This window comes from Pinus tabuliformis, chromosome 7 (assembly GCF_031772625.1).
Source record: "Pinus tabuliformis cultivar Carrire ecotype Pingquan chromosome 7, CPIR1, whole genome shotgun sequence".
Classification (NCBI taxonomy): Eukaryota; Viridiplantae; Streptophyta; class Pinopsida; order Pinales; family Pinaceae; genus Pinus; species Pinus tabuliformis.
The window spans coordinates 420,569,666-420,586,090 of record NC_142293.1 but is presented as its reverse complement, the minus strand read 5'-3'; positions in this window follow the sequence as shown (position 1 = coordinate 420,586,090).

The window sequence follows — 16,425 nt, the reverse complement described above, 5'->3', positions numbered from 1 at the left end:
GGCCAGTATAAAGAATTACGTTACATTTGTTGCGTAACGCTCCGACTCCGAAGTCAAGTCATCTTTCACTACTTGTCATAATCCAAAAGAATTAAGCATAAGAACGATTACCTAACAGTCAAAGGTTAATATAAATTATAGCCTCTTTAATAGCCAAATTAACTAATTAATGATTAAGATCTTTCAGAAAATCATATAAAAGATTATTGGTGATTTAGATTTATCATCAGGATCAGGTTCGTCTTGAGAATGAACTTAAATTGAAGTTCGAAACAAATAGACCAATAATCTTTGATGTATTTTTCCCAAAGATCTTAATCATTATATAATGAACCAGAAAAACATCCCATCTCAACCAAATCAATTATCAACATAAATAAATATTTTCACAGCACGTTCATCTAGAATATCGAATTTCCCATCTATATTCCATCTATCTGGACTTTCAGACCCGCTGATTATTGGATCTTAATGTGTATATTTATAATTTTCTGTAAGATTTGAAAATAAAGAAAAATCGTATTGGTGACTTTCGTTTTTAGATTATGAAAACTAATTTAGGTTTAAGGTTTTAACTTGTGAAAATAATTTTAAATTATAGTTTATAATTAATAATATTCACCATAATATTTTATTCGCTTCAAAACATATATCAAAGTTGATTCACAATATTAATGTGTATCTGTGTTTTGAACTTTCAATATTGGTGGCCTTTCGACGTCAGTATCCATTATGGTAGTTAATTTTGAATTTTGTATTTCATATATATAATGTTAACACATAGAGCATGCATTATAAATACAAAATAAAAGTTATAAAAAACAAACGTACGATATGATGTCATGGTAGAGTTTTATTATTTGAATTTTGTATTTCGTTCATCATTTTTTTCTCTTTCTCTAGAAAGTAAATTATAAAAATTAATATTTTAAAAATTACAGATTTTGTAAAAATTAAGTTATAATCAAAATATTGTTATAATTTAAAAGAATTTTGTATAAAAAATATATTTTATAAATTTTAAAATACTAGAAATTTAAATAATATTTTAATATTATATTTGAAGCAACGAAGGACGGAGCGGGAGTGGGGCTGCTGCAAACCCTAGGGTTTCTGAGAACCCTGCATTCTGCAGAACTGTCAATCGCGGTACTGCAAAGCAGAGTCTGGCGCACCAGTAATCAGGGAAAAGAGCCCATACGGAACAGGGCAACATGAAACCCCCTCAGGGGGAGGGCCAGAGGCCTCCCCCCAATCCGGATAACGGATTTAGGCATACGGCCGACAAAGAGACTGAAAATGAGATGAGCAGCGACGACTTGGACAACAGACAGCAGAAGGGAAAGGACATTGATGCAGATGAAAGAAACAAGGCAAGTTCTTCAACTTGTAAGCCTGTAGCAGCGATTAAACCAAGAGTGGACTTCCCGAGTGAACGCATCAACGCTAGAATACAATACATGAGAGATCACGCGCTGATCGGTAAATTCATAGGAATATGGCCGACGGAAAGGGCGCTGAGAAGCTGGATAAGCACCAAATGGCACCCAAAGGGGCACCTCTCGCTGCATCTAGGAGCCAAGGGCTTCTTCACTGTAGTTTTTAACTGCCTGGAAGACCGCAATAGGATACTGGATCAAGGCCCTTATTTTTTCAACTCCGCGGGACTATATCTCAAAGGCTGGGTAGAAAGATTCAACCCAGACAAGGAGGATCTGAGCTATGCGCCAGTGTGGATAAGGCTTTATTCACTGCCGTGGGAATACTGGGAAGAAAAGTCTCTGCAAGAGATTGGGAATGCCATTGGCGAGTTTGTCAAGATTGCTGAAGATACAAAACTATGCAGATATACATCCTACGCTCGGATCTGTGTTTACATGGATCTCAAGCAACCGCTACCAGACACGGTAAGCTTCTTCCATGAAGACTCTGAATGGACTCAAGTTATAGATTATGAACATGTGCCTTTTAGATGTAGAAAATGCCATGAAATAGGGCATCTCTACAGAGACTGTCCTCAAAACAAGCAACCCCCTCCTCAAGGAAGCCCTGATAATCAAACTTCAGATGGATTTACCAAAGTAATAAATCGAAGGAGGGGAAACAAGAAAGCTACAGGCAACCCCCGGACAAATCCAGTCACCAAGGCAGTGCCCACAATCAGTAATAGGTTCGAAGCTCTGGACACAGATGATGAGCAGAATCCGGAGAAAGAAAAAGCGAAAGAAAAAGAGGAACATCAGGAACATTCAGCCGAGACATCAAGGCAAGCAGGGAAGAAATCCCACGAGCCAGCAAGCCTGATTACGCCAGCCAAAACCCCGCCAGGGCAATCTCAAGGTATGGAGGTTGAATACTCGCAGTCAAACAAAAAAGACTCACAGGAGCGAGAGGATAACTCTCAAGCACCACAAAACATGGAAGAGGACACGGAACCAATAGACATTGGGGAGCTGGACATTCTAGGCTTGGAACTAGCATGCAAGACAGGGAATTTTGAAAAAATACCGGAGACGCAAGTGGACAACCTAGTAGAAGTTCTGAACAGGGCACAGAAAAAATATTCTCTAGGAGTCCAAATAGGAAGTCCATGGGATGGTAAATTCATCACCAAGGACAATAAAAAGAGAGGAAGAAAAACTACACTAGAAAGAACTATCAAGATTGGAGAGATACTAGTGGAGTCAGGGAGGTATGCCAAACTGACCAAATATTTTAATGCAAACCCCCACCCCTCCCAATGAAATTGATATCATGGAACATCAGAGGCCTTAATGGCCCTCGGAAAGGCAGACTATTAAAAAATATGTTGATGCAAGAAAAACCAAGTATCCTATTTTTGCAGGAAACGAAATGCAGCTCAATAATTTTGGAAAAAATTGCAGCAAAAGCTTGGCCAGGTGGACTAGTTGCAGCTGTCGACGCTCAAGGAGCTTCGGGAGGCCTAGCAATACTTTGGGATGCCTGAGCCATCCATCTCAACAACATGCAAGCTAATAAAAGTTTCATCCAGGCTACCTTCCACCTCTCAGGTACTAATACTCATGGACTGCTAACTAATGTATATTTTCCTCAGGACACTGCTCAAAAAGCTCAAATCCTGACCTCATTGACGGAACTCAATAAAGATAGGCCATTCCCTCTATGGATCTCTGGAGGTGATTACAATATGATAACCAGCATGGAAGAAAAACAAGGAGGTAGAAGCAAAGCGAACAGTGATGGCAACATTCTAAAAAATTTCATTAATAATAACTGGTTGATAGATATTCCTACCAGCAACGGCCTCTTCACGTGGACCAACAGAAGGGAAGGTTCGCAGCAGATTGCGTCACGTCTTGACAGGTTCCTCATCTCCGATAATGCAACTCACTTAGGAGGGGAATTCACAGCCTCCATTCTCCCCTTCTCTGGATCCGATCATTGGCCTATAGAGCTTCAATGGAACAGGCCAGGCAATAATCTCAAACGACCCTTTCGGTTTGAGGAATTTTGGTTCTCTCACCCGGATTTTGAAGAGCTAGTCAAATCATCCTGGACTAACTTCATTCCGCCCGAAGGGACCTGCATGTCTCGATTCCAACAAAAACTCAAACATTTAAAAGGGGTTATCAAAAAATGGAATCACAAAACGTTTGGAAACATCTTCAGAGCCCAAGCCATGCTCAACGAAGAGATGAAGAAAATTCAGCAAACCATCATCACTGCTGGGCGAACGGAGGAACTAACCAAACAAGAACAGGTCACAGAATCAAAAATCCTAGAAAGGGACAAACAGGAGGAAATATTATGGAGGCAAAAATCAAGAATCAGATGGTTAAAGAATGGTGAAAAAAACACAAAATTTTTTCACAAAACAACTGTGCAGCGCCGCATGACAAATTGCATCACTCACATTAAGAATGTTCAGGGGGAGAAAATTGAAACTCATGACGGTATTGAAGGGGAATTTCTCAACTACTTCAAGAAAGCCCTTCAGGAGCCCAACATCAACAGAATGCCGGCTATCAACAAACTTCTAAAGAATATACCCAAATTAATAACAGAGGAACACAACAGTCTTCTCATCAAGCCCATTAGCCCACAGGAAGTTGAAGAAGCTGTTCAACAAATGAAGGAGGGAAAAGCGCCAGGTCCGGACGGCTTTACTTCGATTTTTTTCCACAAATTCTGGGATTTGATAAAAAATGAGGTATGGCAGGTTGTGGAGGAATCCAGAACTCTCAGATGGATGTATCCAGGCTTAAATGCCACCTTCATAGCCTTAATTCCTAAGGGGGAAGATTCCAATACCCCTGACAAATACAGACCTATCGCTCTATGCAATCTCATTTATAAAATTACCTCAAAAGTAATAGCAACGAGATTAAAGCCGCTCCTCCCTCTCATCATCTCGCCTGAGCAGTCTGGATATGTTGAAGGTCGACAAATAACGGACGGGATAATCTTAACTCATGAGATAATCCACTCCCTAAAGCAAACCAAGAAGCCAGGTATGTTGCTTAAGCTAGATCTTTCCAAAGCTTTTGACAGTCTCAGTTGGGTCTACATTCAAAAAATTCTTCTTGCCTTTGGATTTGCTCACTCATGGGTCAGATGGATTTTTAACCTTTTATCTTCAGCTTTCTTCTCTGTGTTAATTAATGGCATTCCCTCAGCTACCTTCCGTCCCTCCAGAGGGATCAGGCAAGGAGACCCTTTGTCTCCTTTTCTCTTTGTAATCATGGCTGAGGGCTTGGGGAGAAGCATAACCGCAGCTAGGCTCGAAAATCGGTTAAGAGGTCTCTCTTTTAACAACTCCCCTGCACACTCTCACCAGCAATTTGTAGACGACAACATGCTCTTTGGCCACCCTTCGGTGCAGGAAGCCAGTCTCCTCAAATCCATTCTGTCTACTTTCTCTGATGCTTCTGGAGCCCTAATCAATCGAGTCAAATCCCAAATCTTTTTCTTCAATACCCCTGTCCCTACTCAGAGAGCTATAAGTCGAATTTTGGGTTTTACCTGTGCCTCCCTTCCCTCCAAGTATCTTGGAGCCCCGCTTATGGCCTCCGCCCTCAAGCATTCATCCTGGAAACAACTGCTGGAAAAACTAGAGTCTAGATTATTTCTATGGACTAATCGAGCTCTGAATATGGCAAGTAGAATTGTTCTTATCAAGGCAGTCCTTCACTCCATGCCCCTCTATCTTTTCTCCATTCTGGCTGCTCCCAAATGGGTTCTAAAAGAAATCAAAAATCTCCAACGCAACTTTCTGTGGGGAGGCTCTGGACAAAACCGCAAATGGGCTTTGATCAAATGGGACAAAGTCTGTCTTCCTAAAAAAGCCGGAGGTATTGGTCTGAGAGATCCTGAGAATAGCAACAAAGCAATGGGCGCAAAAATCTGGTGGAGATGGCTCGCCCACCCTAATACTCCATGGGCCTCCCTTTGGACAGCCAAGTATGCCAACAACTGCCCCATGGAAGAAAGAATACGCATGACTGAGATGAGCACGGGATCAGTCATCTGGAACTCAGCCATACAACACAGAAATCTCATCCAAGCTCATTGCTTCTGGGAAATCAAAAATGGCTCTACAGCTCGTTTTTGGGAGGACTCCTGGCAGCAACTTCCAAAGATAAAAGACATTCTCCAGGACATTCCTATCGCTGAGAGGGAGACAAATGAACTTACCAAAGTCAATCAATTCTGGACCACAGATACAGCACAAGGATATAGGCATTGGCAAAACGCAAGTCAAATTCTACCCAACAGCTCGGCACAAATTCAGCATCTTCTCAACGTAGAATTACAAAAAAGGCAAATAGCAGTCTCAGAAGGAGTGGACATCTTAAGATGGGGTTATGGAGAGAAAGGAATCTTCACCACAAAGGAAGCTTACAATATCATAATACAAGAGCAGATAAACAGAGACAACCTATGGGAAAAAATCTGGCACACATCCAATTGGCCGAAAGTTTCTACATTTCTATGGCTCCTAGGTCACAACAGAATTTTAACGTGGGACAATCTCAGGAAGAGAAGCTTCTCGGGACCCTCTATATGTTACATGTGCAGGCAAGATGAGGAAACAACACTTCATCTTATGCAAAATTGTCAAACAGGGAGGAAACTTTGGGAGAAGGCTGCCTTCCGCTGTCAAAGAGAGGGAAGAGTGCAAGGAGACCTCAAAGCCACCTTACGAGAATGGAGTCAAAAGCCTTTTCAAAGCAACCTTCTCAATACCTTGTGGCAACTTATACCTGGCCTTCTTATGTGGAATATATGGAAAGAGCGTAACAGAAGAATATTCAAAGATCAAACGATGCCTCTAGACAAAATCTGGAACACATTACATCAAAACATCATGGAGACTCTTTCAATCAGAGAATGGCACTCAGAGGACCTTCCCAATACACCTCTGGAAAAAACAATCTGGGGTAACTGGGAACTACAAATAAAGCAAAACTCAAACAATAAGAAGAACCCCAACATGCACAGTCAGGAAGCAACCACTTGGTCTCCGCCGCCCTCAGATATGCTCAAGCTCAACTTTGACGGAGCTTCCAAGGGAAATCCAGGGAAAGCTGGATACGGGGGGGCCTTCAGGGATCATATGGGTAACCCTCAATGTATCTTCATGGGATCGATAGGATGGGACACCAACAATTCAGCAGAATTGGAAGGTTTATGGCGAGGTCTCAAACTAGCTCATGAAAAGGATTATTTTCCTCTCATCATAGAAGGCGATTCGCAAATAATAATCAGAATGATCACAAAGCTCCAACATGGTTCATCCATTCACAAGGTAAGCAACAGCTGGAGGATGGCCCAGAGGCTTGAGCTAATAAATCATTGGCTTTCCCAGCACCAAGCAATTGCATTCAAACATACCAGAAGGGAAGGAAATAAGCTTGCCGATCTACTTGCCAACATTGGAGTGGATGCTATGGATGGGTACTATGAGGGTACTATAGACAACTTAGACTCCAGGGAACAAACTGTCAAGATATAGGAAATTGTCACTCAGGACAATTCTCAGGGAAAGACTAAGCACCCGGATGCGGGTGTTAACCTTGGCAATTAATGATATGGCCTTCCGTCCAGACATCTGGCTTGACAGCAGGCAAGAGGGCGATCTTCCGGTACGTATGATCGATGCCATTTTAAGGTTCAAGGCAAGTGATTTAATGCTGGCTCAGTCTCGAATTGCGCTGCAATTCAATGAGCGCATGGCTCCTCTGTCATGGCTCGAGCTCATCAGCATGCCGCGCCTTCATTCTCCCACTGCGGTTTTTGCCTTCGCTCTTTATATTATCATGTGGTCTCAGTTAGTTCATCCTGTCTCTCCTGTTGCCTTAGTGGATTGGCTCTGCAATAGTTCGAGCTTCAATAGCATCCCTGTCTCGACGGGTCTCCTCTGTCTCAGCCGTTATCTCAGTTTCTCTGGCGCTGCCTCAATGCCTCGCAGTCGAGGTATTCCGCGAAGGGGGGGTCGATCTGGTATCAGAGTAAGCCCCACGCCTTCAGAGGCCCAGCAAATAACCCCAATTGCCTTGGTCCAGCCCTCTTCTCCGCAGTCTGACCAGGAGAGAGCCAATCCAAACAGCTCCTACCAGTCTTCCAGATTTGTCTTCCAGAGTCGGCTCAATAGACCGACGGTTACAGTGAATTTTTCTGTGTTTGTCACTGAGGAGGAAACCCATCATCCCAGCTCGACACCTCTGGCTTCCTCCAGTTCCCAGGAAGAAGGAGTTTTGCTCGGAGATATGACGGGGCTGGTTTATCACCCGGACTACATCAACGAGGGAGCCCCTGCTCCGAATGTTCCTCAGCAACCCGCTCTTGCCAAGGAAGACGACAAAGACAGCGAACCAGCTCATTTCCCTTCTGGAAATTTACACTTGGTCACGGATTCAACTGGAGAGCCGCTGCTGGACGAAGAAGGATATGTCACCTGGGTAGCCTCTCCAAGTGTTGTGGGGAAAAGTATCCGATGCGGATGACCCTATCCCTACTCTAAAGGTGACAGTCTTTAGCAACAACTGAAAGTAAAGCTTTGATGTTTTCCTTTATGAAAGTACAGAGAGAAGGATGAAAAGATTAACCAACCTGGTGTCCTTCGCTTAGTTGATCCTTGTCCTCTCTCTTTGTCTCTTGTTCCCAGCTCCTTGCTCTCTTTGCCGGTCCAGCTACACATAGATCCTGCACAAAACAAGAGAGGAAACTACAAGATACATGTACTCATAACTGATGCATGGATTAGAGTGAATCAAATATACAAGTAAATACAATCCATCAATGTAATACAAGTATATAGGAGAACATGCAAAACTTTATTGATAGAAGTAACAGGGTTCTGAGAAGGTTACAACCAATGATGGCTCCAATCCAGCAGCACCTCCCCAGCAGCAAGAACTCTCCTCTTCACCTCTAGTAAAACAATCACCCAATAGCTCTAACTGTAATCCAACAGCACCTCTTTGCTTTACACAAAATTCCAGCCTCCTTAGACCTCATAGAAGAGCTCTATATATAGGAGAGAAGAAGAAAGGATGAGTTAGCTTGAGACTGACATGAAGCTGCCTTGTGTCCTCTCCCTCTTCAGTTAATCTTCAGTTCTTGAGTCCACTTGGAGATCCTTGCTTACACATGGTGATCAAGTACCTCTTACTCATCACAGAGCGAATCTCATGAACCAAGTGTCAGTTTGGAAGCTTCCTGGGCAGTTGACACCTTGCAGAATGACTGTGCCACTTGGCCAATCTCGCCCAGCGCAGGTAGCCTTCATTAGATTTGACTTCCAGCGCAGGTACAAAGAGGAGCAGTTGACATTCAGCGCAGTTGCTCAGTTAAGCAGCTGACATGATCCAAAATAAGCCTGTTTTGAAGTGTTTTCAGGTGGAGAACTGATTGGAAGTGCTGTTGTTTGATGACCTTGTTCTTTTAGGGGTAAGAACAACATGTTTAGGGACTGAGGATCCCTGTAATTATTGACATTCCATGCTCCATGATGCGAGGCACAAAAATGTCTATAACAGTTGCCCCCTAAAGTATGAGGCCGTTTATCGGGTGAAATGCTTTATCTAGAGGATCCGAAGTTCGTTCCAGTGCTGAAGAGAGTGCCCTGTAATACAATACAATACAATACATTATTTTTCATTCATCATTATTCTCATGATCTAGCTGAGGCGGGCATTCCCATGCTCAGCTTTTTATAAATACATTTTGGTACATATGACAGACGATCGTCTGAAGATAGACTGATAATTTTCTGCTGAAATTATCATCCTTTGAGTAGGATGATCATCTGCTGCAATGATGTACATGGCAAATGCTTTTATATTTCCTGAATATATATCGCAGCCCGGATGGATGAAACTAGATCCGGGGTCTTCAAACTCGTTCGATCTTCACTCTAAGTACAAGTCGATCCATGTGAGAATTGCGCTGAAGTCGAACATGGAAAGACATCGCTTGATTACTGGTCAATAATGTAAACCGTTAACAAGCGCGAGAGGAATCACCAATAATGACGATGACCCTCAAGGTACTGCAGTACAATTCACGTGGCGTGAATAAAGGACTTGGCGTCGAACGCCACGCAAAATCTTCTGGTCGAAGGTCATTGATGTATACCTGTCGCCGGAAGTGGGAAACTTGCCATTGAGGCATGCAAGCTTCAAAGTACTGATGGGGGTGTTCCTAGATCAACTTCTTGGATAATGAGTTGAAGTCGACAAGAAGCGATCCGTCAAAGTTGGGCCTTAATGAATCCCACATCAATGACACGGAACGGAGCTAATGATTTTAGTGGAGGTGAAAACAAACTGTGACATATGATTCAGGGTGGCGATCATGAATGGATGAAGGATAATGTATGGCAGTGGATGGGACACGGTTGACACTTTCAGAATGACCCCTCTTGAACATATAACGACACTGATGCGATGGATCGGTAGCATTACCCCAAACGCGGATGGTGTGGCGAGGACCATGGTGATGAGACCGGTGAATGAAACAACCCAACCCGATGTGATACGGAGGAAAAGTGTCATGTTCAAGAGTGACTTTCTACCATTAAACTTTGAATGTTCTCCCAATTTTTCCCCAGTCATTTCTGACCAGTACCTCTTTATTTTTGTCAAGCTTGAGGAGGATAACATATGCTTGTTCTATAACCTGCCCTTCGGGCAAGCCCATCGCTATGATTTAACGAGCCTAGCGATAGGGAAACTCGTTCTCGTCTAAAGACAAGTTTGTCGCTATTTAATCATTTTAACGAGTCTAACGACAAGGAAAACTCGGTCCTTTTCATTTTTAGAGAGTCTGAAAAGTACAGAAAGTCAACTCCATGATTCCTTTTTCGTCAGCAAATCCCTTAAGTCCGAAAAAGTATAAAACAATACAGAAGGGATGGCTGTTCGGTACTTTTAACGAGCCAAACAAGACAAGCGCTCGATCCTTTTGTGCAATAATTCCTCAGGTCCAAAAAGATTAAAATTTAGAGGAGGGATAGCGTTCCGGTCATTTAACGAGCTGGAAGGCCAAAACTCGGCAAACTTTTCATATTTTACGAGTCAGAGAAAAGAGCTGAAAGAAGACTCGTCTTTTGAGGAACGAGTGATAAACAGGGATAGCTACAGATTCCAGGTACAGGTTGGAATTTTCCAATCACGGCAGTGTCGCAAGGATGGCTAGGTGAAATCACTCTTCGCAGTTGTTTCTCAAAAGAGGTAAACACACAAATGGAAGTGAATGATCGGCCAAATGAACAGTGGAGGTGATGGATGAAAACACGATCAAGGTTCTTATGGCTGATGAATTTACGATCTCAAAAGGTTATTTACCGGTTCATTTTTTCCATGAGCTTGAACTCTGAGGGAAACTTTTGCTCACACTTTTCTATTTTTTAACGAGCATAAATTCAGTCCTAAAACTGCTCGGATTTGCGTTTATTTTTTAACGAGCATGAACTATATGCTAAAACTGCTCGATATACCAGACATATGAAGAACGCCTCTTGTAAGGACCAATTTTTATAGAGCTTATGCCTTACCACAGCTGTGCTCACTTTTAGCAAATTTTACTTTTGCCCCACAGGCTTTCTTTCATGCAAGTTTGGACACGGCTAATCTTAAAACCAGATAAATAACCGCCCCTAGCTTGCACTCCAGAAAGTTTGCATGCCCCCAGGTATAGGATAGAATTTCGAGGCTGCCCCTCCTCTCCCCTACTTCTGCTTTTCTTTGGGTGTTCACATTTATTTGTCATCTTGCTAATCTAATGCTAACGATACTTGTCTTCTCGTTATTTTAAGGGGTCTTACGCAGTACTCAGGCTTCCCGTCGGCCCACTTTTAACAAACAGCTATTTATGACAATAGAAGAACACTACTCAAAGATAAAACATTGGTATTATTGAGGGAGGCTTGCCTCTTTCTTATTATTCCAAAGACGGTTCGATTTGCTGCCGCAGATCAATCTCTTTCTTCGGCGGTGCCTATCATTGGGTTGTCCTAAGATGGTTACCCTCTGTCACAACAATACGGTCTCCTTCTTAGTAGACTGCCCCTGCTTATCCTTCAAAACATATGTTTCGATGGGCGAGGCTTGAATTTAAAGATGGTGACTACTTGTTGTAATAAGGGAATTCCTACTTGGGCATTGCCCACTTTTTTAGACAAAGGTGAATGATTCCCAAACACATAACTTTAACAAAAAATCATTATTCCAGAAAAACCCCACTTCCTACGGACGGGGTACGGACTAGTCATGTTCTTCTGCGGAAATTCTGTCTTATACCCGGAGTTTCTTCTGCCCGAAGCAGACCAGGGTGCATGCCCCCTGGGTCCTAGTCTTTCTTTCCGAATCACTCGCGCTCATCGGGAAGGAGGACCGGGGGCGGAGGCGAATCTTGAGTGAACAGACCATTTAGGATTGGTATTTGACTATTTGCGATGCGAGATCCCGGAAATGAAAGTTGGTCTACGAGCTTGACCACCTTTCCTTCATGTGGAAAACACATTACTCTAAAGAGTGAGGAGACTATCGCTCCCATGCAATAAATATAGTCGCGTCCAAGGAGTAGGTTATAATCCAAGGGTCCTTGAACTACCAACACGTTCATCCTGACGGTCTTCCCCTTCAATGTAACAGGTACATCGGGGAGGATCCCTAATGGTCGACTGGTTCCTTTATCAAAACCTGAGAGATTTCTCAACTCAGGTAAAAGCGCCGGGGAACCCAGTGCTTTCCAAGCAACAGAGGAAAGGATACTCACAGACGCCCCTTCATCAATGATAGTACCTGCCATAATCATTCTATAGATCTGGACAATGATTCTGAATGGTACACTGGCTGGTAACCGGGGTCTGCCTAGTTGATTCCAATCAAAGGATACAACCAGGTTGCTTGGCGGTGGGACCGAATATACGGCCGGATACGACTCTGATGACGTTCCTTCCTGCGATAAAGGAATGGGCGCATTGCCCTGATGCTCATCGGAGTCAGTGCTGATGAAAAGAACCTGGATGGTGTCATCCTTGTTCTCATCAGTGAGGGTGTCGTATGAAGACGACTCTTCGGCGACGGTGTCATTTGAAGACGGGTCTTCAATGACGGGGTCATTGTACGATGGAACCTCTGAAGGAAGAACCGGGCCAACTGCCGTATCGACCTTTAGACTTTCGTCTAGTCTAGATTCAGTAGGTTCATTCTCAATGACCGACACTTCAGCTGACCACTTGAGTGGTTCAACCGGATTTTCAACTATCGAGGGATTAGGCGCGCGTTTTTGATATCCAGGTGGAAGTCGCACCGGTGACACCGGGCGATTTTCCAAAACTCTCTTGGCCTCATCTAAGAATGGACATTTGTGGATGGCATGATGACCTTCACACAATAGACAGGGTGATCTTGGTCCCCTTCTTCGTCCTTCATTCTCGCTAGTTGACGGAATGCAATCAACTTGACAACCAGAGGTTGATGCTACCGGATTGTGCAACCTTGGGGACCAGTCCCTTAGTATCCGGGGAATACAAGGACAATCACGATGGAAATGGATCCCTTTGCAAATGACACATGGCGATTTAGGCCCGGTCGGTGCTGTGTGTGGGTTTTCGTCAGCTTTCTTCTTCTTGCCCCCAGTCGCCTTCGCCAGAGGCTCCTTCTGCTTCTTTTCTTTCTTCTTCTTTTCCTTCTTCTCCTTGGGAGGCTGACTTTTGCCGGCTCTACCTTGCGAAGATGAAGGATCAGAGGAAGTATCATAAGAAGTGGAAGGCTGGTGGGTAGTTCTAGATTGTTCTGACTGTTGATTCGACTGCTCAGGATTAGTGGCGATCTGGACTACATTAGTTGAAAAGAGCCATACAGGGAGACCAATTGTCAATCCTGGAAGAGACAATGTAGCCATATGAGGCGCACCAACATCTCCCCAAGAGGAGAAGGGATTTGGACTTCCGCCAAGGTTACTTCCTTGGTTGGTGGGCTCCATACTTTTCAACTGAAAGATCAACGTGGGAATAACAGGTGATTATGTTCCGCTTTAAAATAAATTTTATTAACGACGCTTTTAGACACAAACTTGCTTTTTCATGTTTTAAGAGTCGAGAAAAAGCTAAAGATGACTCTAGTCGCCTTCGATGTATTAACGAGCCCGAAGTGACAAATGCTCGGTTGGACTTTTTCAGTTATAGAGTTTGAAAAAGGCCAAAAGAAACTGCTCTGGAGATCTAGGCAGAGGGTGTGCCAAACCTTTCGCGAAACCACAGAATACGTTTTACGGTACGGGTGGTCGATCTTCGTGAATGCTGTGTTCACTGCATCGCGATCAGTAGGGCGGCCGACACGGTTTCCTAAGGATAAAGGATAAAAACCTATAGGGGTCTCCCAATATACGCGACGGTACGCGGGAGCTCAAGTCCGTGTTAGTGCCACCGACTCTCAGGAGGAATCACCCACCTTCGTAGAGATCGGCAGTCACTATGTTTAACGACGCCGAAAGACGTCTCTACCTAGACCTCTAGATGTTTGCGTTAAATTCCAAAGCGTTGTTATGTAAATTGAGTTTATTTTAATGTTGATCTTTCTTAACAGTTTGCCTTTCAGGTTTGCCACGAGATGTATATATACAACTTCCTATATGCAATCTAAGAATGAGAAGCAAATCTTTTCAATCTTTCAACTTTGAAAACCTTAATCTACTTGAGGGAAAAGAAGGACACAACTTTTTCCACAGATCAAAGAACACACACTAAAATGCACATCTTCTTAAATCGTCAAGCATACAGTCAAATGCAAAATGCACAATGCATGTATTTCTTTTCGTTATCCTTAATGTTGATGCTAGACAAAAAGGAAACTGTTGTATAATTTTGAATCTAATTTCAAGTAGAAATAAACAAGCTTGTCCACAATAAAAAAGACACCTTATGATAGACTTGTTTAAAAACACAGGAAATGTCTAGATTCAAACCATGAAATGAAAAGCAAACAAACTCAAACAGCCATGAACAGTAATGAAACTAGCTCTTAAGATCTCAAAGACACTTTTACAGTTCAGGATCTAAGAGGTCACAACTATACTGGTTCGCTTTTCACAATGGGAAACTGTAACTGCAACAAGAAATACTGAAAGAACATTCACAGTTTCATCACACAACTGAGGCAGAATAATGTCAAGGAGAAGTGGCTTACAGCAAGTACAATAACCAGCAAGCAATCAGCCAAAAAACAAGTGCAAACAGGGCCAAGACACAATAGGAAGACTGAGCAAGACAAGGGCTAACTGGACCAGCGCAGGTACTAGTCTGCCAATTTCACTCTCAGCGCAGTTCCCGAAGGGAGCACCTGCGCTGTAATGTAGACTGCCTGTGTACAGCCTGCACTGACTCACGAGAGTTTCGTCTACAAAGAATTCCGGGTCATAAAAAGCTCAAAAATGCACTGTTTTTGATGAAATAAAAAGCTATAGGTCAAGTACAGGCTAAGGGATGATCAAGAGGATGAAGATCTATCACAAAGAGTAAAGAGTCTTTTGTAGATAGGCTCTTCAAATCTTGAATTTGCTCAGCAAATGAGCAAGAGTAGCAGTCCCTCTACTTCGCTTTTGATATAGTCAAAAGCTTTTCGATTTGGTACTCTTTTCTTCAAGAAATGAATAGCAAAATACTACAAACACCAACAAGATACTAGGCTCTCCCCAGCGGAGTTGCCAGTTTGTTGTGGGGAAAAGTATCCGATGCGGATGACCCTATCCCTACTCTAAAGGTGACAGTCTTTAGCAACAACTCAAAGTAAAGCTTTGATGTTTTCCTTTATGAAAGTACAGAGAGAAGGATGAAAAGATTAACCAACCTGGTGTCCTTCGCTTAGTTGATCCTTGTCCTCTCTCTTTGTCTCTTGTTCCCAGCTCCTTGCTCTCTTTGCCGGTCCAGCTACACATAGATCCTGCACAAAACAAGAGAGGAAACTACAAGATACATGTACTCATAACTGATGCATGGATTAGAGTGAATCAAATATACAAGTAAATACAATCCATCAATGTAATACAAGTATATAGGAGAACATGCAAAACTTTATTGATAGAAGTAACAGGGTTCTGAGAAGGTTACAACCAATGATGGCTCCAATCCAGCAGCACCTCCCCAGCAGCAAGAACTCTCCTCTTCACCTCTAGTAAAACAATCACCCAATAGCTCTAACTGTAATCCAACAGCACCTCTTTGCTTTACACAAAATTCCAGCCTCCTTAGACCTCATAGAAGAGCTCTATATATAGGAGAGAAGAAGAAAGGATGAGTCAGCTTGAGACTGACATGAAGCTGCCTTGTGTCCTCTCCCTCTTCAGTTAATCTTCAGTTCTTGAGTCCACTTGGAGATCCTTGCTTACACATGGTGATCAAGTACCTCTTACTCATCACAGGGCGAATCTCATGAACCAAGTGTCAGTTTGGAAGCTTCCTGGGCAGTTGACACCTTGCAGAATGACTGTGCCACTTGGCCAATCTCGCCCAGCGCAGGTAGCCTTCATTAGATTTGACTTCCAGCGCAGGTACAAAGAGGAGCAGTTGACATTCAGCGCAGTTGCTCAGTTAAGCAGCTGACATGATCCAAAATAAGCCTGTTTTGAAGTGTTTTCAGGTGGAGAACTGATTGGAAGTGCTGTTGTTTGATGACCTTGTTCTTTTAGGGGTAAGAACAACATGTTTAGGGACTGAGGATCCCTGTAATTATTGACATTCCATGCTCCATGATGCGAGGCACAAAAATGTCTATAACACCAAGCCCGGTGAAGGAGGATAAGCAAGCCTCTCCAAATCAAGCAAACTGATTTTCCTCCGGGTGCACGATATGTTTTTTGACTCTGTGTCCATGGTTTTACAGTTTAAGTCTCGTGTCTGTTTTAGTCTTAGGCTTCAGATGGTAGTGGTAGTCCTAG